This window comes from Taudactylus pleione, unplaced genomic scaffold (assembly GCF_031769625.1).
Source record: "Taudactylus pleione unplaced genomic scaffold, aTauple2 ptg000479l, whole genome shotgun sequence".
In the NCBI taxonomy this organism is placed as follows: Eukaryota; Metazoa; Chordata; class Amphibia; order Anura; family Myobatrachidae; genus Taudactylus; species Taudactylus pleione.
In genome coordinates, this window is record NW_028284881.1 from 16,645,342 (window position 1) to 16,665,760 (window position 20,419).

Consider the following 20,419-nt stretch of genomic DNA (forward strand, 5'->3'; position numbering starts at 1 on the left):
AATCATCGTGACTCCGTGGGCCTTAGCCCTCTGTATAAAATAAATTAAAAGCACTGTGACTCCATGGGCCTTAGCCCTCTGTGTAAACAAGCACTGTGACTCCATGGGCCTTAGCCCTCTGTGTATACAAGCTCCGTGACTCGTAGGCCTTAGCCCTCTGTGTATACAAGCACTTGACTCCATGGGCCTTAGCCCTCTGTGTATACAAGCACCGTGACTCTGTGGGTCTTAGCCCTCTGTGTATAAAATAAATTAAAAGCACTGTGACTCCGTGGGCCTTAGCCCTCTGTGTTTACAAGCAACGTGACTAATTGGGCCTTAGCCCACTGTATACAAGCACTGTGACTTCTTGGGCATAAGCCCTCTGTGTATACAAGCTCTGTGACTGCTTGGACCTTAGCCCTCTATATACAAGCACTGTGACTTCTTGGGCATAAGCTCTCTGTGTATACAACCACCATGACTCCTTGGGCCTTAGCCTACTATGTAAAAATTACTGTGACTCTGCAAGCTATAACCCACTGTGCATACAAGCGCTGTGACTCCTTTGGCCGTAGCCCATTGTGTAAATAAGTACTGTGACTCTGCTGGCCATGACTTTGTATCTGCGCCGTGACTTTGTGGGCCTTAGTCCTCTGTGTATACAAGCACTGTGACTCTGTGGTGTCTGCGCCGCTGCTCTGACGCTTAGTAACCAGTCAGCTCACTGCTACCTTTGGCCAATAATGGTAAAAACAATAATGGTGAAAACAATATTATTGACTGTAAATTGACTGGAAATTAATGTTATTGAGGTTAATAATACTCTAAGAACAAAAAGAAAAAACAAATTATGTGATATTAGCTTTTTTTTGTACATTTTTGTAAAAATCCAAGTCCAAAGCCAGTCATGGCAGGTTTGGCAAATCCAAATCAAAAGCCGGATGACGAATCAGAGCTAAATCCAGCAAAAATGGTCCGGCGCACATCCCTATTTCAAACCGCTCATCTCTAACTGCTATGCCTGTATGTGATACTATCCTTATCCTGTTCTGTTATACTTCTGTGTGTTACTTACTATCCTATGCTACTATGTCCCTGTGTGTTACTATCCTGTTCTGATATGCCTCTGTGTGTTACTATCCTGTACTGCTATGTCCCTGTGTGTTACTATCCTGTTCTGCTATACCTATGTGTGGTACTATCCTGTGCTGCTATGCCCCTGTAATACTGTGTACTACTATCCTGTTCTGCTATACCTCTGTGTGTTACTATCCTGTGCTGCTATGCCCCTGTGTGTTACTATCCTGTTCTGTTATACTTCTGTATGTTACTATACTGTACCAGTGGCATAAGTTCATCCCAGACGCCTGGAGGCAAGTTAAAATTTTGTGTTCCCCCCTGCCTCCCGTCACATCCGCTGACACTGTAAGGTAGCAATGCGCATGCAGACAGGCAATACATATACGAAGGCAACAGCTGATTGTCTGACATGGAGCTGTCCACTAGTGTATGGTAGCTTCACAGGTGCCGGGAAGGGGTGCCATGTATTGGGCGGCCGTGATGGCACACTCCAGGTACATAGTTACAGCCCTAAGTGGGGTGAATATGTTGTGGACAATGGAGGAGGTGCCCCTTTAGCGCTGGAGCCGGCGGCAGGCGCCTCTATTGTCTCCCATAGTTCTGCCCCTGCCCTGAACTACTATGCCCCTGTGTGTTACTATCCTGTACTGCTATACCTCTGTGTGTTACTATTTTGTGCTGCTATGCCCCTGTGTGTTACTATCCTGTACTGCTATACTGTACCTCTGTGTGTTACTATCCTGTGCTACTATGCCCCTGTGTGTTACTATCCTGCACTGCTATACTGTACCTCTGTGTGTTACTATCCTGCACTGCTATACTGTACCTCTGTGTGTTACTATCCTGTGCTGCTATGCCCCTGTGTGTTACTATCCTGTGCTGCTATACTGTAACTCTGTGTGTTACTATCCTGCACTGCTATACTGTACCTCTGTGTGTTACTATCCTGTGCTGCTATGCCCCTGTGTGTTACTATCCTGTGCTGCTATACTGTACCTCTGTGTGTTACTATCCTGCACTGCAATACTGTACCTCTGTGTGTTACTATCCTGTGCTGCTATGCCTGCATATTATTAACCTGTGCCAGGGGCGTAACGGAGTATTAGAAGGCCCAATAGCAAAATTTTGTACGGGCCCCTATGTACCACCCAATGGTGAAAAATGTATATAACACATGTAATTTTGACAAGGAAGATGGGGCCCCCTAAGCTCTTGGCCCCTTAGCAGCTACACCCCTTGCACCTATCGTAGTTATGCCCATGACCTGCATTACTACAGAAAATAGGAATTGTATACCTGAAGTTTAGCACCTCATATTGGTACAGCTGTATTGGATAAAAGTACTTACTAGAGCTATATGATATAGGGCTACACTACACAGCAAGAATGATTTGGGGAGTTGAAGAATTGTTTGGAAAGAGAATAACTGTAAGCTTTGTTTGAATTGTGTGTTAGAGGGTTAGGGGGTACCCAGGCAGAATAGCCTACGGAGGTTAAGAATTTGATACAATTGCCTGAAGAGGTGAATACTTACCTCTTAGGGTTTTTTGTGCTATAAATCCTGCTTGAAACACTAGGGCATGATATTCAGATGTCAGGTTGGACAACGAACGAGTAAGTACAGTAATTTAAAAATAAAGACGTGCTAGCTAGAAATTACTATTAATATTATTTTGTAGAGTTTTTAAATTGTTCATGTTATCCATGAAGGAATCCCCGGTGGATCAACAGAGAAATAAAAATGTCACAGCTTCTGACAGCAACGAATCTCATCTCTATGTCACTGTTGTTAGCTAGAAGCCAAATTGAAGCAGCGCGGCTGTAATAAGATCTGAACAAACTCCAGGAAGATTCCTGCTAACATATTGGTTTCCAAAACAACAGGCAAATGTTGTGATACTTTTCACATTTTTAATTTCAACTGTTCTGTGGGGCTTCTTATCTCAGACACGTACAGACTGGTTTCCTGGTAACTGCTCAGGAGGTGTAATTAATAACTTAAATACTTATGCGTCAATTCTTATATGTGAGGCACAGAAAACAAAGGCAAATGAAGAACGCTATGTGGGAGGGGATTATAATCAGACAGATGATTGACTTGAAATGAGAAAGGAGGAGGATATAACAGCAGAAATAAAAAAAAAGATGAAATTGCTTATTTCGGGGTATAGCCTTAAACATAGCAGCCTAACAAGTTTACCTAAAAGGTGAGCGGGTCAGATGCCAGAAACAAGGCGTGACTGAATAGAAGCGACTACTTGGGTCAAAGGTGGAACAGATTTTAATTAAAACAAGAAGCTGCTTGCTCTCCTGTTATGAACATGACTGAAAAGGAACATAGGAGAAGTTATTTTTCAGAGGAGATGACAGAACATTATTCCTGTCATATATTCTTCTATTGGCCAGTCTGCTGTATATTTCCACATTAGTTTTGTGGGTGGAGGTAAGGGGTTAGGAGGAGGTGTGTTTTCAGAAGTCATTATTTTATTTTGCTTATAAACTGTAAAACTTATAATATGCATGGAAATAGTCAAATAAATGTATGTATTATTTACATGTGTATAATTGTAGATGTTTGACCAACAAAAGTTTGCAGGAATCACAATGACTCAAAAGAAACAAAAGGCCTGATTCTAGGTCGGACGCAGTGGAGCCATGTTTTCAACTGCACTTGCATTTGAGTCGCACATCGCATGCGTCCCTGATTCAGACCCGATTGCTAAGAAGCGCTCGCACGCAGCCAGCCAATTTTGGCATTCTGTGCATGCGTATGCATCGCAGTACGTGCGCGCACACCAGTGCGAGAGATCGGGAAGCATACGCTTGCTGAGCATTAGACAGACCGGCTGAATGAGTGACAGGAGAAGCCATTTGTGGGAGGTGACAGGGGCTGGCCGCTAGAAACAGAGGAGTGGAGGTGTAATCGCAGGCTTACCTGAGCGTCTTAACGCTGTTTCAGAGGCGTGCATAATTAACAGGCAGCGTCATAGTACACGTCACTTGGCTTAATTTGACACTGAACCGCTCGCAGTGCTTGCGGTAGGGTATGGTCAACCACAAGTGCTGCGTATGCTTCCGATGGTACTTGATGTTACCGACTGTTGCATACACTTCCTGGAGATGATGTGCGCAAGTGGGCGTCTTAAGACAGGCTGGTGGGCGTCTGCATACATAGAGCGATCGCACGCCAAGACCTAGTGGGCGTGCTAATGCCTTGCCATGCGATCGCCTGCCTTGCCAAATTTGCATATGCATCTAGCGAATGGGTCTGAATAAAGCCCAGAGTGCCAGTACAGATTTGGACGCACGGTAACAGAAATGTATTTGAAATGTATGGGTTGTTCCTGGACGGTTGCCAGGGGGTGGCTAATCAAACACATGGAGACAGTGCGTTTATCGGAGTGTCATAGGTGTGATACTGATAGTGGTAGCATTCAGAGGCTCAGAATTGTTCACTTACGAGGCCATATTCAGACGGATAATCTGCACCTGCCATGAGATGTATACCAGGGAAGGGCTCAGTAACGGCATTCCCCATAAAGTCAGACACGACTGTGGCAAAAGACTCAGACATGGACAAGGCTCTAAATCAGGCCCAAACACACTAAGGGATCTAATGTTGTATGGAGGAACAAATGATACATATCCACCTTTTTTCTCCATATTTGCCTTTGCACAGAAGTCTGCTGATAGTGTGACCTGTAAAAGGGAGAGTGGCAGAGTGACAGTGTGTGCTCTCTATCATCCACTTCCTATCATCCAGAAACATTTTCCCTGACCCTAGGTCAAAATAATCCCCATTATCTGCTCACATCCCTCTTTTAATCCTACTGCCCTCCCCCCCGTTCCCAGCCATGTACCTACAACTTCTCCAGTCTCTCTGCTTTCTCATCTCTTCTTTCCCTATGTAATCTGGAACGCTAGATCTGTCTACAACAATCTCACAACCATCTATGACCTGTTCCTCCCTAATTTCCTCCACCGCCTTGCCATTAATAAAACCTGGCTCCCTCCTCAGATGCTGTTTTCTTGCTGCTCTTTCCTATGAGGGTCTTTCCTTCACCTAGTTTTCCAATTCCATAATAACTTTGCCACATGGCTTTCTCATTTCCATTCCACTGACATGCCCACTCTTATTCTAGGGGATTTCAACACCTAAATCCTACATACAATCCTACTGGCCCTGCCACCTCTAAACTCCTCACACTTCCTTCTTCCTTGGATATCATCACCCACCTGGTAAGATGGGCACTCACTGGAACTTGTGTTCTCCCAGCTCTGTGCCATCTCCATCCTTTCTAACTTGGTTTTACAGCTTTCTGACAACAACCTCCTTTCCTTCTTCCTCACCTTGGGGTATATGTATGAAGCAGTGAAAAGACTGGAGAAGTGTGCCAGTGGAGAAGTGTGCCAGTGGTAAAGTGTGCCAGTGGAGAAGTGTGCCAGTGGAGAAGTGTGCCAGTGGAGGTTTGAGGTTGCATTTATCAAGTACATTCTATAAAATAATAGATAGGAGCTGCTTGGTTGCCATGGGTAACTTCTCCACTCTTTTCATGCTTCATACATCTACCCCCTAGCCTTCTGCATCCCCACCTGCACCCAAATACATCAGCCAGCACAAGGTCTAAAGGGCTTTGACCAAATTATTTTTTGTTAGTCTCACGTGAATCACTTATCTCTCCTCCATCTAACCTCTCTTGTTATAATGCTATTTTTACTCTTCTACAAGCTGCTGTTTCTACATTACTACACCCACTACAGTTCTAGATGAGGCAGCTCAAGTAATACACATGACACCAATGCAGAGTTGAACACAATCACACCCATATTGCGTGCACAGAACTAAATGGAGATGGTCACCTGTATGTAGGGTTATACACATCTTTGCAGCCGGACTATCCCATTCCATATATTTGGTTTCATAACCATCATCATCCGTACACACAACTCTGCATACAGTAGCCCACAATTCATTCAAAATCTTTCGCTGAACTTTCTATGTGTGAATGTCTGTTACAATCCAGTTACCACCCTTACAGACGCAAGTGGAGATGTGACTAAATTGCATATGACTCAGAATCACCCTATCAGCTCCAGGACATGCTCAAGCAAAAATATGCTAGATACATCCACAAAACTGACCTTCTTTGACTGTGCACAACCTCCTGAAATCCTTGCCAAACACACCACTTCCAAAAAGAAGGGCCCTTGTACTGTCAAATGCCAGTGGAGAAAATCTTGTTACAACATTTACTTCCTAAACTACAAATTTATCCTATCTCTCCCTATCTCTCTCATCCGATCCCCCCCCCACCCCCCTCCTCCACGCCACATCTTCTCCCGGCTCACCAGTCTTCAGTCGGTGAGTCCGGATCTTAATAGATGCCTCTGCTGTGGCTGGCATGTATATCTTCACAGGCTGCCATGTAAACAGCAGCCTGTGAAGATTATCGGGGGCTGAACGCCATCTCAAGATGGCATTCAGTAACACCAGCAAGTTTGGAAAAAAAATGCTTTTTTGAACATGATGAATGGCCCTAACATTTAATTTTTACAAATTTATGTGAAAATATTAAGTTTCACATGCTTTTGTAAAAAACAAGTGAAGATAAAACAGGCCCCTATAGCATACAGAAAAGAGAGTTAAGTATTTGGATTGTATTACTTTTTCTAGAAACTAACTTTGCATGGAAGCGAGTTCCAGAGAGTTGGAGCTGCAGAACTAAAAGCTAGGTACAGCTACTAGTCCTTCATCTGCAGATTGAAGTAAGCAAGTGTGGGTGTAAGGAGTCAGAAGCTGCTTTAGGTGTCTTAGACATTGGTTATGTTGGACTTTGATAATCAGCAATCCAATCTTGAAATTGATTTTCCATGTTCCCATGAAACCTAATTAATAAATTAAGGAAGGAGATGCAATTTCTAGTCTTCATTTTGTTAAAACATTTCACATCTTATATTGATAATGTTTATACTGTATATAGTTGCTGATTATCCCTTTTTCCAGATGGAGTCCCAGGTTTTAAAGTTTTGTCCCGAGAATTTTTATCCCAGAAAATGACAAACTGCACAAAAATTTCTATGTTTCTGTACGTTGATTTACTGACTATTTCAAATGTAAAAAGCTTTATACAGGTTGAGTCTGCCATATCCAAATATTCCGAAATACAGAATTTCGTTAACATGACCAAGATAGTGAAACCTTTGCTTTCTGATGGTTCAATGTACACAAACTTTGTTTAAGGCACAAAATTATAATAAATTACCTTCAGGCTGTGTGTATAAGGTATGTATGAAACATAAATGAATGTACACAAACTTTGTTTGAGTCACAAAATTATTGAAAATATTGTATACAATTACCTGCAGGCTGTGAGTATAAGGTGTATATAGCACATAAATGCATTTGTGCTTAGATTTGGGGCCCATTCTCAAGATATTTCATCATGGTATGCCAATATTCCAAAATACGGAATATTCCAATATCCAAAATACCCCTGGTCCCAAGCATTTTGGATATGGGAGACTCAACCTATAAAATCAAATTCAGTACACTGATTACTGTATGTGTATTGTAGTTTTCCAAACTGCACTGAGGCAGTATTGCAAATGACATGCTTAGATGAGGCACACAGGACAAAAATGCTGCATTATCTGTATTTGTTCTGTCCCGTATTGCAACAGGTATCAATGAGGCTGCAGAGATGAGGTATCCAGATGCACTCTGATTAACTGATAGACTCAGTACAGGACTGGTCCAGAAGGGTGTCAGGGAAATCCATGGTGGGCTCCAATGCCTAGAGCTCTGCCACTTCAGGTAAAGCATTGCTAGTAGCCCCACCCTTTTATACAGCACCACACTGGCCCTACCCCTTCATATAGCACAGCGCCGGCACACTCTGCACTGAAGCAACCCCTCCACAAGCCACTTACCAAAGTCCTATATGGCTCAGGAAAAGAGAGCCAGATTGGAAATTTAATTCACAGTCAGCTTCAACTGGCTGATTAGGAGACATAAAGCATTCTGGCTGAAGACAGCCATGTACATCACATAGGTATACAGGCGTGGAGAGTCATGTGCATCTAGTACAAATAACACATACGTTAATCACATTATGTATACAATTATTTAATTCCACTACTAACTCCATCCTTGACCCATTCTAATCAAGCTTTCGATCTTATCACTCCACCAAAGCTGCCATCACTAATATCAAAAATGACCTCAGAGCTAAACTCAAAGGCCAATTCTTTATTCTCTTACTCATCGGCCTCTGTGAGGATACAGGGTTCTCTCAATCACCCAGACACCGAGCAGATGAAACCAAAGTGATGGTTTATTTTTCACGGCACACAGAAATAGGTATTATGTATATGGCAAGAGGTAAATATAGCCAACAGGCAATATGCAGGTAAAGTTCAGATAGCGCCAGTCTCAGTAGAGGATAAAGTTCCAGGACAAGTCCACAAAATAACTAATGACACACAGTTTCACCCAGTCAAAACTACCACAGTTTACACAGCAGTGATAGCGTATACGTCCACCCAAGCGTTTCTGGGATACCACACAGTCGAAACTACCACAGTTCACACAGCAGTGATAGAGTACATGTCCACACCGGAGAACAAAGATCTCCACAAAGGAGTTTCCAAATGTATACCTCCACACAGGACTGGTGATGCGTTCCACTAAGCACCTTGGCAGAAAGTCCCTTCTTAGCCAAGGTCAGTGACTAACATGAGGAGCTGCCTTCAGTGACCTCTTTTGAAACCTTCCAATTTCCCAGTGGGAGTTGCACAGTAACCTGATTGGTGTGGATCCCTTATCCTCTCTGTCACTCCTGCCTTCCCCTGGTATTACTTCCCTGATGAACACCCGCTGGGTTGGCTCCATGCAGTCTGCTAGACTCCAGTGAGGGACAAAGGCAGGCAAATGGAAGGAGGTGTGCAACCTGAGTGTCCCCTGCGGAGGTGGAAATTAACCCACGAGGTCTTTTGTTCTGTGAGGTGTTACTTTGCTCTACTGGTTATGAATATAACAGGGCTAAACATCAAGGGCTAAAAAGTATTGCACATTACATTTCCACACATTATTACAGTACATAATATACCTGCTAATGCAAAAGTATAAGTCCTGTGAATGAACACACATACACTAGCAGACGCATAGGGGAACGAAAGGCAAATACATTTTTAACACACATCTTATTTCCTCACAGCCTCACTGCAGCATTCTACATCATTCACCACCCACTGCTCCTGCATATCCTCTCTGACTAAGCTATCTCCTGATTCATCTCATACGCCAACCGCTCCTTCTCTGTTTCTATACTCACTTCTACCTCTCTTCCACTTCCCCATTCTGTTGGGGTACCTCAAGACTCTTTTATTGGCCTCCTTCTCTCCTTCCTCTACACCTTTTCCTTGGTGAACTCATTAGTTCCTTTGGCCTGTGTCTGTGTCGACAATACCAAAATTCACCTCTCTCTATCTGATCTCTTCCCTCCTGTACTCTCATTTGTCATTTCCTGTCTATGATCCATCTCCTCTTAGATGTCACAACGCTTCCAGAAAATCAGTATTTCCAAAAACCTGGATTGTTTTATAGCAGTAACATAACTATTTTATCATTTAATCTTGGCTAGTCATTATTATTTAGTAACAGTCTGCCTTTACTTTACACACTTATTTTACAATTGACATAAACTGGACTGAATTAAAAATTGATCATAAAGTTGCTTTTGGTTAACATTATTGTAATTGGTATTAAATAATGAAGCAGAAAATTATCACTCTGGATAGAATTTGCTGGTTTAAGGTTCTACACAGTGACCTCCTTCCACAGGTAGCCAAGTGGTTGTTGGAGGATTGGTATTGGCAGTGGAGGAACTAGAGAGTGGTGGTACCAGGTGCAACAATTTGCTATGCAACCCACCCCTCCACTCCCCGGCATTCACCAAACCTTGATTTTGAGTGTGCCACTCTGAAAAGCTTGAGAGATTTGGGGGGCTCAACATTTGAATTTTAATATAAGAACACAAGTGAAATATACAAATATGCCATCACACATACCAACCTCTTTATATGCCTTTATATGCCTTCAGACTCCTCTGCAGGACACCAGCATTTGTCACGCATCTCCCCATGCTTCTATTTTGCCACAAAGTAGAGCCCCTATTCAAATTAGTACAGATAGTAGTGCCCCTTATTCACATTATGCCACACAGTAGTGTCCCTTATTCACATTATGCCACACAGTAGTGCCCCTTATTCACATTATGCCACACAGTAGTGCCCCTTATTCACATTATGCCACACAGTAGTGTCCCTTATTCACATTATGCCACAGAGTAGTGTCCCTTATTCAAATTCTGCCACAAAGTAGAGGCCCTTATTCACGTTATGCCACAGTAGTGCACCTTATTCACATTATGCTGCACAGTAGCACCCCTTATTCACAGTATGCCACACAATAGTGTCCCTTATTCACATTATGCCACAGTAGTGCACCTTATTCACATTATGCTGCACAGTAGCACCCCTTATTCACAGTATGCCACACAATAGTGTCCCTTATTCACAATATGCCACACAGTAGTGTCCCTTATTCACAGTATGCCACAGTAGTCATCCCTATTCACATTATGCACAAGTAGTGCCCCTTATTCACAGTATGCATAAGTAGTGCATAAGTAGTGCCCCTTATATGCCATTCAGTAGAGCACATTTATGAATGAGACATAACCCCTTTAGCACTCACTAAAGTGGCTATGTACTACTTTCAATATTTAACAAACAGTGGTAATCTAAGATTACTGCTGTTTGTCACTATATCTCTCTTCCAGGCACTGCCAGTTCCCTGCCAAGTGAAAGTGTCATGCGCATGAAGACATCTCTGAGGAGAGAGTTCATCGCTGCACCTTGCTGGAGAGGTGAGTAATGCTGAATACCAGTGGCGCTGGTATTAATGTACATTCATAAATGGGACCCACAGTTTGTTTACTGACAGCAATTACACTGTTATCCTCATGGACTCCAGTAAGAACAGGTTACTATCTTACATCCCACCCACTTCCTAATAAAATGAGTGGGACTGGGTGTATTGATTCTCAGCAAATGGCTGAGACAGGACAGAAGGCAGGTTGATCAGGGATCTGTCGTGCAACAAGCAAAGCAAAGAGTATACTGAATTGCATCTGAGTGAGCAGCATTTCCTATCATGTGGTTATGTATGTGTCTTTTTATGTACTTTTGGTATCATGTTTTGATTTTACTTTTATTTGATCTATGTATTTAATGAATGCTCAATAAAAAATAATAGTTGATGTTTACCATTGCAATCAGAAGTACACTCTTTGGGGACAATTTAATTCAGAGCGCTGGCCATGAGTTGTCGGTGTTCTGACCATTTTGCTTGCACCTCGCTTTCACCAACATTGCAGTTCTCTCATCGCACCCAATAGAAAAACAATCAATGATGTTGAGATATTGTAATTCAGAGTGATATGCCCTACAGTACATGTTTCTAATGGCACATTGCTTGGACTTCTATTGCCCCATTGGTATTTCATACCTCCCAAAATTCTAGAAGATGAAATAGGGACCCTGAAAAAGGGGTGTGAGTGTGGCCTCATGGCAAGGGACATGGCCTCACAGGAAATGTATGTGGGAACCACTTCGCCCATTTTTGTCATGCTGGGGTCATGCCCATAGCTCTGGGTGCCACTGGGCCCTCTTGCCAGTGAATATATGCAAAGCCCCCTACCGTGGAACACTGCAGCCTGTGGGTGGGACGGCGACACAGTACCTGAATACCTGGATGATTGGGAGGTATGGTATTAGTCCCAACACCTAACATGTATGTCATAACATTTTGGCCTTCCTGCAGCGCTGGATTGAAGTTTTGGGAGACCCAGGACATATAAAACAGTGAGGTCCCTATAGTCTAAAATTAAGAGCATAAAGTCATGGGCTCTGGGTGCAGAGTGTTTTTGCTCCTGAAAGTAACAGAATTGAAGGGTAATTAAGCCATTGCAGACCCACTGAAGGGAATGGGAGTACCCAGCCTGGGGCTCCCTCAAAGTGAGAGGGGAGCTGGGGAAGCTGTCGTTCCCCCTTTTCCGTCTCTGCCTCCATGCTTAAGAAGTTAAATAGTTAATAACTGTATGAATAAATAACTATAAGGATCATATATGAAAGTGCAGAAATATGAGCACACAGCTGAAATACCATTTATAAAAAATCATATCATATTTTGTGTAAATGTGCCCGTTTTTACAGGAAGTGAACCAAATCTCTCTAGGACCCGAATCTCACCTGTGATGAAGTAAACTGCTGTAGTTATGTAAGGGGAAGAATTGCTAACCCCACAAAGAAATTACATAAATATATAAAAAACTGCACTGGAATAAAAGTCAACCACTAAATAACACAATCTGTGCAATAGCTTGTGTTATTAACACCAGGGCCGCAACTAGGGGGGGGCTAGAGGTGCACGTGCACCGGGTGCCGGAATGCAGGGGGTGAAAAAGGGATGACTCCCGAAAGCTGGATCTTCTCCCGTGAACCCCCCTGGCAATGAGCATGAAACCCCCTGGCAATGAGCATGAAACCCCCTGGCAATGAGCATGAAACCCCCTGGCAACGAGCATGAAACCTCATGGCAACGAGCATGAAACCCCCGACAACAAGCATGGAACCTCTGGTAATGACCATAAACCCCCTGGCAACGAGCATGAAACCCCCTGGCAACGAGCATGAAACCCCCGACAACAAGCATGGAACCTCTGGTAATGAGCATAAAACCCCTGACAACGAGCAGGCAATTTTAAAGTAATTAGAAGCCTTACTGTGGTGCATAAAATGGTGTTGGGAAAATATGTAAGTGACAAATTGGTAAAAGGCATTACAGTGGGTGGCATAATGTGCAATGGGCATTATGGTGTGTGGAATAATGTAAGTCATTATACCAGGGACGTCTGACTAGTGCACTGCCTTATGGAGGAGCAAGGACAAAATCTAGGTATGGGAAGGGAGGGGGGCGCAAAATTACTGCCTTGCACCGGGTGACAGATATCCTAGTTTCGGCCCTGTTAACACTGACGTGAAAATCCCGGGTTTTTGCACGTGAACGTGCATCAACCCGGTATTTTTGTCAGTGTAAACTGATAAACCCTGGTCCAGTGACTCAGGGATCCAACATGGCTAGCTTGCAGGGTTGGGCACGAGTCGTTCCCGTGTCACCCTGCAGTGTAAACGGTGCCACCCGGGTCACAATGACCCAGGTCATGCCGCATGCTGCCTGATTAGCCAGCTTCAGTGGGGCTTGGAGATTACATCATCTCCAAGCGTCCACTGCAACACCGGAAGAGCCGGGTCACTGCAGACCCGGGTCTGGTGTGAATGGTGCCGACCCAGGCATAACCTGGGTTGGCGCCGCAGTGTGAAAGGGGTCTGTCCCAGGTCTGATCCAGGTTGGAAACGTGTTCCAAATCCTGGATCAGATTTACTGCCTTCTACCATCCCTCTTCATCTGTATGGTTACACCACCCACTGTTTTTCCATCCACAGCCACAGCCGTTGTTAAACATCTGTCTGTAACAGGCACCCCATCTCCATCAAATAGGCACAGAATTTGGTCTACACGCCGATGATATTCCTACGAGATAATTCTATTCCATGCGTCCACAAGGTAACTGCCCAGCTGTTGCCTAGCAATGTCCATTTCACAGGCAGAGAGATCCGGGCAATGGTGGCAGCTGGGTAGAGGTCAAGGTGCGACAGATGCGCAGCCTGCAATTGGCACATGCTTGTGGCATGCGTCCTTGTTTGGAATTGTATGTGACTAAGGGGTCTATTTACTAAGCCTTGGATGGAGATAAAGTAGACAGAGATAAAGTGAAAACCAATCAGCTCCTAACTGTCATTTTTCAAACACAGCCTGTGACATGGCAGTTAGGAGCTGATTAGCTGGTACTTTATCACCATTCACTTTATCTCCATCCAAAGCTTAGTAAAAAGACCCCCTCAGAATCACACGCCCATATGCAACCACAGAAGGATATATAAAAGAGTTCCATTGTGTGAAGAATGCACATTTAGTAGGGCCCCCTACTAAATGTAGCTAGAACCTAGGGTCACAGAGCCTATTTCCACAACAATCCGATTTGATGAGTACTCTGACAGTCCCACACTGGAACACATTTTTGCATCAAACACTTTTTACAGGAATGGCATTTATAGGCACACAAATACTAATGTAATTAATTTAACACATTAAAAAAAAAATAGTGACATTATATGAAAGAAGATATCCAGATGACCTCTCAGATTCCTTTCATCCATAAATTAAGCTAGTATGAAAAATGGATAAATTCTAATTAATAAGTGGGGAAATATTTTTACAGAATTTCCACCAGGACCCACAAAGTTATTTCACAATGTCACTGAAATAAGTATGTGTGAGGCAGAAAATCTCCATGCAACAAGCTGAGCATCCACATATCTGGATAGTAAATGTCTCTTTTTGTCTCTTGCTGTGTGCCTGCTCTTCCATCACTTTGCTAGACACTCAATAGATGTTTTTTCTGTTCCCTTCACACTTCCTGATAACCGCAGCAAAAAATGAATCTGCAGAATAATGGTACAAACATGTCAGGACTCCCAAAATACCATCCCACGTCCTTTCAAGCAGTTGTATTTGTCTGTCTCTATGGTGAGGATTAGACTGTGCGTGCACTCGGCCATTTAGTTCTGCACTGTAGTGTGGGATTGGAACAGCTGGAGTGGCACGGGGCCTGCTGGCTCTTGTTTGTAGCACTGGAAATAAAGGAAAACTAAACGTAAACACTAAAGTACTTGGGCAGCAAGAATGAAGAAGAGCAGAAGAGCGTCCTATCATCTGTGTTGAATACACATGAGATGCAGCAATATGTTTTATTTTTGTTTGACTTCAAAGTAGCAATTTCCCACCCCTGTATAAATACAGCATCCTGGTATGAACCCTGGTGTTTTAAATTCTTGCAGACTCCATGTGACGTTCAGATATATTATTTAACTCAGACTTCAACATAAAGTAATATCTACCAATGAGTTTACTCACTCTATAATCCCACCAACCAATCAGGGCTAGTGACAGGATTATACTAACTACTTAGGGGTTGAGCGGTGGATAAAAGTCTCTATCCCTGTTTAAAATATAGGGAGGGTGGCAACAATGCTCTTTCTGGTACACGGCACCAAAATGCCTAGTTACAGCCTGTCTCTATCTATCTATCTATCTATCTATCTATCTATCTATCTATCTATCTATCTATCTATCTATCTATCTATCTATCTATCTATCTAATTATTATTTACAATTATTTTTACGTTCTCTATACTAAATTTAGATATATACTGTATAAACCCTCAGTTTTCTGTCCATTATTACTAAGTATCATTTTGTATGCTTGTACTTCAGAGTTTATTAATACAGCAAATGTATTATCTAGTGAATGTAACACATACTATATACTGAGCAGAATTCCATTAACAACCCTTTGGTTGGATGGGAATGTTTTTATTTCACACCACTAATTCCTTGCTATATGTTAAACAAATTCATTGCTATGATCATATACAGTCTTGACTTAATACTTAGTGCTCTATCTACTACAATCCGCATTTGTAATGCAGATTGTAGTGTGATATTACCGACTGAATTCGCATTGCAAATTCAGCCAATATCACAGGGATTTACTACAAATCCCTTGCAGGGACAGAGCTTGCGATAAAGCTCTGTCCCTGTGAATCCCCTCCGCACACTAGTCACGGTATTTTCACAAAAAATACCATGACAAAGTGCCGACCGGCCGCCGCTGCTACCCTCTGGCGCTAAGCCCCGCCCCTGGTGCTAAGCCCCACCCCCACAACCGCGGACCCCCCCGCGACCCCCTCATCCCTTAATTACACTTACATGCATGATCCGGGCCTCCGGTGATGTCTTCTATGTCCTTCGGTCAGGTGATATCCCATACTGCACTGGGACCTGATCACCTGATGACCGGCCCACAGTGCAGCATGGGAGACCAGCTGACCAGAGGGGATACATTACCGGAGCCCTGACCACCAGTCCATGGAGTCAGGTAAGTTAATTTTTTTTTTACATTTTTTTTTTTGCAGTGATCAGCTTGCGGTCTGTTTAGACCACAAAGCTGATCACTGGGGCCGGCTCCCGGCTCTGCTCTGCCTTTTAGAGCAGAGCAGGAGTCCGGTAACCGGGGTAGACCCTGGATAACGCCACCTCCATGTGGTGTTATTATCACAGGGCCTCCCTAGGTATTTTATTCACAATTTATTTTTAGTAACTACCAGGCAGATCACATTTCCCATTACAATTATGGGAAATGTGATCTGATTACTAAAAATCAGTGATACTTAGGGGTTGGAGTACAATTTTACGAATTCTACTCCAATTGCCCTACTGTAACTGTAGGTGATACTAAAGTAATGTGAAAAGGGTGTCAAAACACCATTTTTCATTTTATTTTAGTAAAAATCATTTTAATAAATAGAGCCCTTAATGTGTCAGTTTAATAAGGAACCACCAAGCACGGGATATATAGAGGTGCTTCTTACTCTGCCACACTTCAATATGAAAGAAAAATATACTTTGCAAATCACAATAAAAAGCTTCCAATGCCAATTTCTGCCATATATTCCACCACATCAGGTATCTTACATTTTGAATAGATACTACCAGTATATAATACAGGCCCCAATTTACTGAAACTATCCCACATTCAGTAATAATATTTAGCAGCGACAGCCTCTTATCTGTCTGACCAGGGGGTCTGTAATTGTGTGCATGCTCAGGATCGCTATCCCGCATAAATTAGCAATCTCACCTGCCTCTAGTCACTTCATGTGCTGCAGCCCCTAGCAGCTGGTAAGGGCTGCAGCTATAGTAGGGGAGTGGCTGGACTGGCAGTCCTATATTGCAGTCTGGACTGGCAGAGCCAGGGGGCATAAACACCGTCCCCCTGAGACTGCTGCCTGCTTCGCTGTGATTAGCAGAGAGCACTTCCAATGGGAAGTCACTGCCATTGCTAGGCGGTCCTTGCGGGTGGTTTATTATACTGGGGGGGGGGTTGAAGCCATGCAGCCCCTAGGTAAAATATGCCACTTATAATTTATCTGCCGTCTGCTATACCTTTGCATGCTGTACATTTCAAATTGCTGATGTCAAGACAATGACATGACATCATGTATGCAATCAACATTATTAGAGCCTTTTTCACATAAGCAACTTTTGTTTCACCTTTGTAGTAATCCACACAGAAAAGTGGATGGAGATTGTGGAACAAAACTACATTGAAACGTATGCTCATCTTATATTCAAAACTCCACCCTAGGGTTTGGGCTTGCCAATGGCTACATTTAAATTTGCCATTTAGCTTGAGACTGTAGTGAAAGAGTAGAAGGGAAATGGCCCAGCCCCCAGAAGACGTAAAACCCGATTGGGTAAACAATAGAAACAGACTACTGTGTAAAACCAGGACTGGTATTGAAAAATCATGACATATATGTGAGGGGCGGGTGCGGTGCAATGCCTGCTGCCGTGCAGGTGTACGTCTGTTACTTACCTTGCGTCGCACCCTCTCACCTTCAGGCCGTGTGTTGAACAGACGGTCCTGGAACCTCCAAATAGAACACGGACACGATGACCTAGGGGGAAGGAGACGAGGTGAGTACCGTCCTTCCTCACGTCGACCGACGCGCCCTACCGAACCGGGGGATAAATTCAGGTTTTAAGTGAAGATCATCATGGGCACTTTTGGCCTCAGATCCCGAATTTTCACCTATCGGTACTCACGCACCAGGTGAAGATCCGTCCTTGCACCGGGTTGCAAGGTTCACCGTCCGCCCAGAAGGAAGGAGAGATAGATAGTGACAAACAGGGAGAGACAGTACACACAGATATTCCTCACCGTGTCCACTCTTGCTCTTCGTCCGCTCACTCGCCTACAGGTCCCTGTAAGGAGATACACAACACAGCCGTGCAGGGCCTAAACCTATGTCAAGCAACTACACATACTAAAACGGCATCACCCTCAACCTACAGTGTGTGTAGTGTGACAGATATAACAACTAAACTTTTGCCCTGCACGGAACACCAAACACAGACTAAATATACAAGAGCAAAACACGGTGCTGTCCCTTTAAATGTCTGCTACCTATCCAGAGCTGGCCAGCTCCTCTTCTCGGTGACTGGGGAAACCACCACCTCATGGGTGGAAGCCGTACAGCTCTCCACCACTGCTCACACCTCTAATCATCTATGCGGGGGCTACCTAATGGGCTCAGGGCCCTGGACCTAACGCCCAGGGTCTTACCAGCGGCTCAGGGCTTATGCCTGCCTACTGCAGGGTACTCAAGGGACTTGGGCCTACTGCCCAGAGTCCCGCTCTATTTTGCAGCTCAGGCCTAGTGGCCTGCCTAACGGTGGGCTCTGGTAGTGGCCTGGGCCTAATGTCCAGACCACTTTTATTGGGGCTCATATATAGGGCCTAGTGCCCTCCTGTATGGGTACAGGCCTACGCCTGATTTATGGCCACGGGCCTGGTGCCCGCCTACTCGATCATTTAGTGGCCTGGGCCTAATACCCAGGCCACTCACACCTTATTATTGGCCAATCCTTTTATGGGGCCTAATGCCCGCTACTGTCCCCCGTGCCTTGTGCCCGACTAATTGCCCCCGGGCCTAGTGCCTGACAATACTCCACGGGCCTAGCGCCCGACAATCCTGGCGGTCTAGGGAGGGGGGTATATGGTGGGCCTCACGGAGGGCCTACCTGCTACGTTGGAAGAGGCTGCGGGGGGGAACTTTGTGACGCTCTTTTACTTTCCTCCCCCGCAGTCCTCTACGGTCCTCAGCCGCATTCTTCGGCCGCTGGCCCGTCCTGGCCAGCGGCGCCGCCTCTTCTTCCTTTCTTCCAGCCGGCGCCGCCTGTCTTCTTCTTCTTTCTTGACAGCGGCGTCTTCTGGCCTCTTCCGCGGCCGCCGCCCCTGTTGCCGCGCCGATCTTCCGCTCTTCGGGAGGTCTTCTCTCCTCCCTCTCTGCCGCCGAACCGAACTTCCCCGCTCGGCGCCGTCTAATACAAGACGGCGCGAGTGGGTGGGCTATGACGCGGTGAGCCGCGATTGGCTCGTCACGTCCGCCTCTGATTGGCTGCTGGCCCGCGAGCCAGGTTTGGCTCGCGGCCAGAGCCAAACGCCCGCCGCGCCCAACGCCTGACCGGCGCTGGGTGCAGGTACTCTCTCCCAGCGCCGGCTACCCGCCGCTTCTTGGCTGCCGGGCGCCAAGCTCCACTGAGCTTGCGCCCGGAGCCAAGCTTCTCCCGGTGCCAAAGTACCGCCGGCACTGGTGAAAGGGACCAGGCGGTCCCTTCACCAGGTGCCCGCGGTATCTGTACCGACGCTAGGGACATTACTGTCCCAGCGCCGGCAACGGATGTGTCCCACAGAGGACACATCCCCTCTGCCTGCCCCTGCACCTCGGCTGATGCTGGGATCAAACAAGTGATCCCAGCACAGCCTTCCACATTTCCCCCCCCTTTTTCCTTTGTAGTCCCTACAAAGTCTTCTTCCATCTCCATCGTCCATGGGTCAGGGTATTCTATGGTCCCTCCAGCGAGGATCTGTTTAAGGGCCCAGCCGACACCGACCGTGACCCCACATTCCTTCTCCACTGGCTCCGGGCTCTCCATCTTCGTACCTCCTGACTTCACTCTGCGGATCCTCTGTGGGAGTGGCAACTCGGAAGCGCCACTCACGATGGGCCACCATGGGGAATTTTCTTCTAAGGGTGCCGCAGCCACCCACTCTTCTTCCAACTTGTCTGGGGCATCTTCACTGAATTCAGGGTGTGGCACTAACCACCACCCAATAGTCAATTCCTCCGGGGCATCCTCTTCCTCCCGGGTCTCCGCCGACATTTTCCATGAATCTGGACTCTTCTCCACAGACTCCTGCAGCAAGCGACACTTTCCTGCTTCAGCGTACTCAATCTCTTCTGCTGACATCTCCGGGTATCCAGGTCTCGGACTCTCCCAGCATGGGGAGATCCTAGACTTCTTTGCCACTGGGTCTTCACGCTCTTCCTTATAGCGCGGCATCTTCACCTCCCAGTCATCCACATCCATCCTCTGCGGGTAAGGATTCTTCTTCACTGGGACCTCTTCGGGGCATAACAGTGCCACTGCATCTTCCCAGGGACACTCATGGGCCAAGTGTCCCTGCCGCCGACACTTCCAGCACGGGGGTGCTGTTGCCATCTTCATCACAAAGGGGTCTCTACCCTTCGGCTCCTGCTCAGGAAC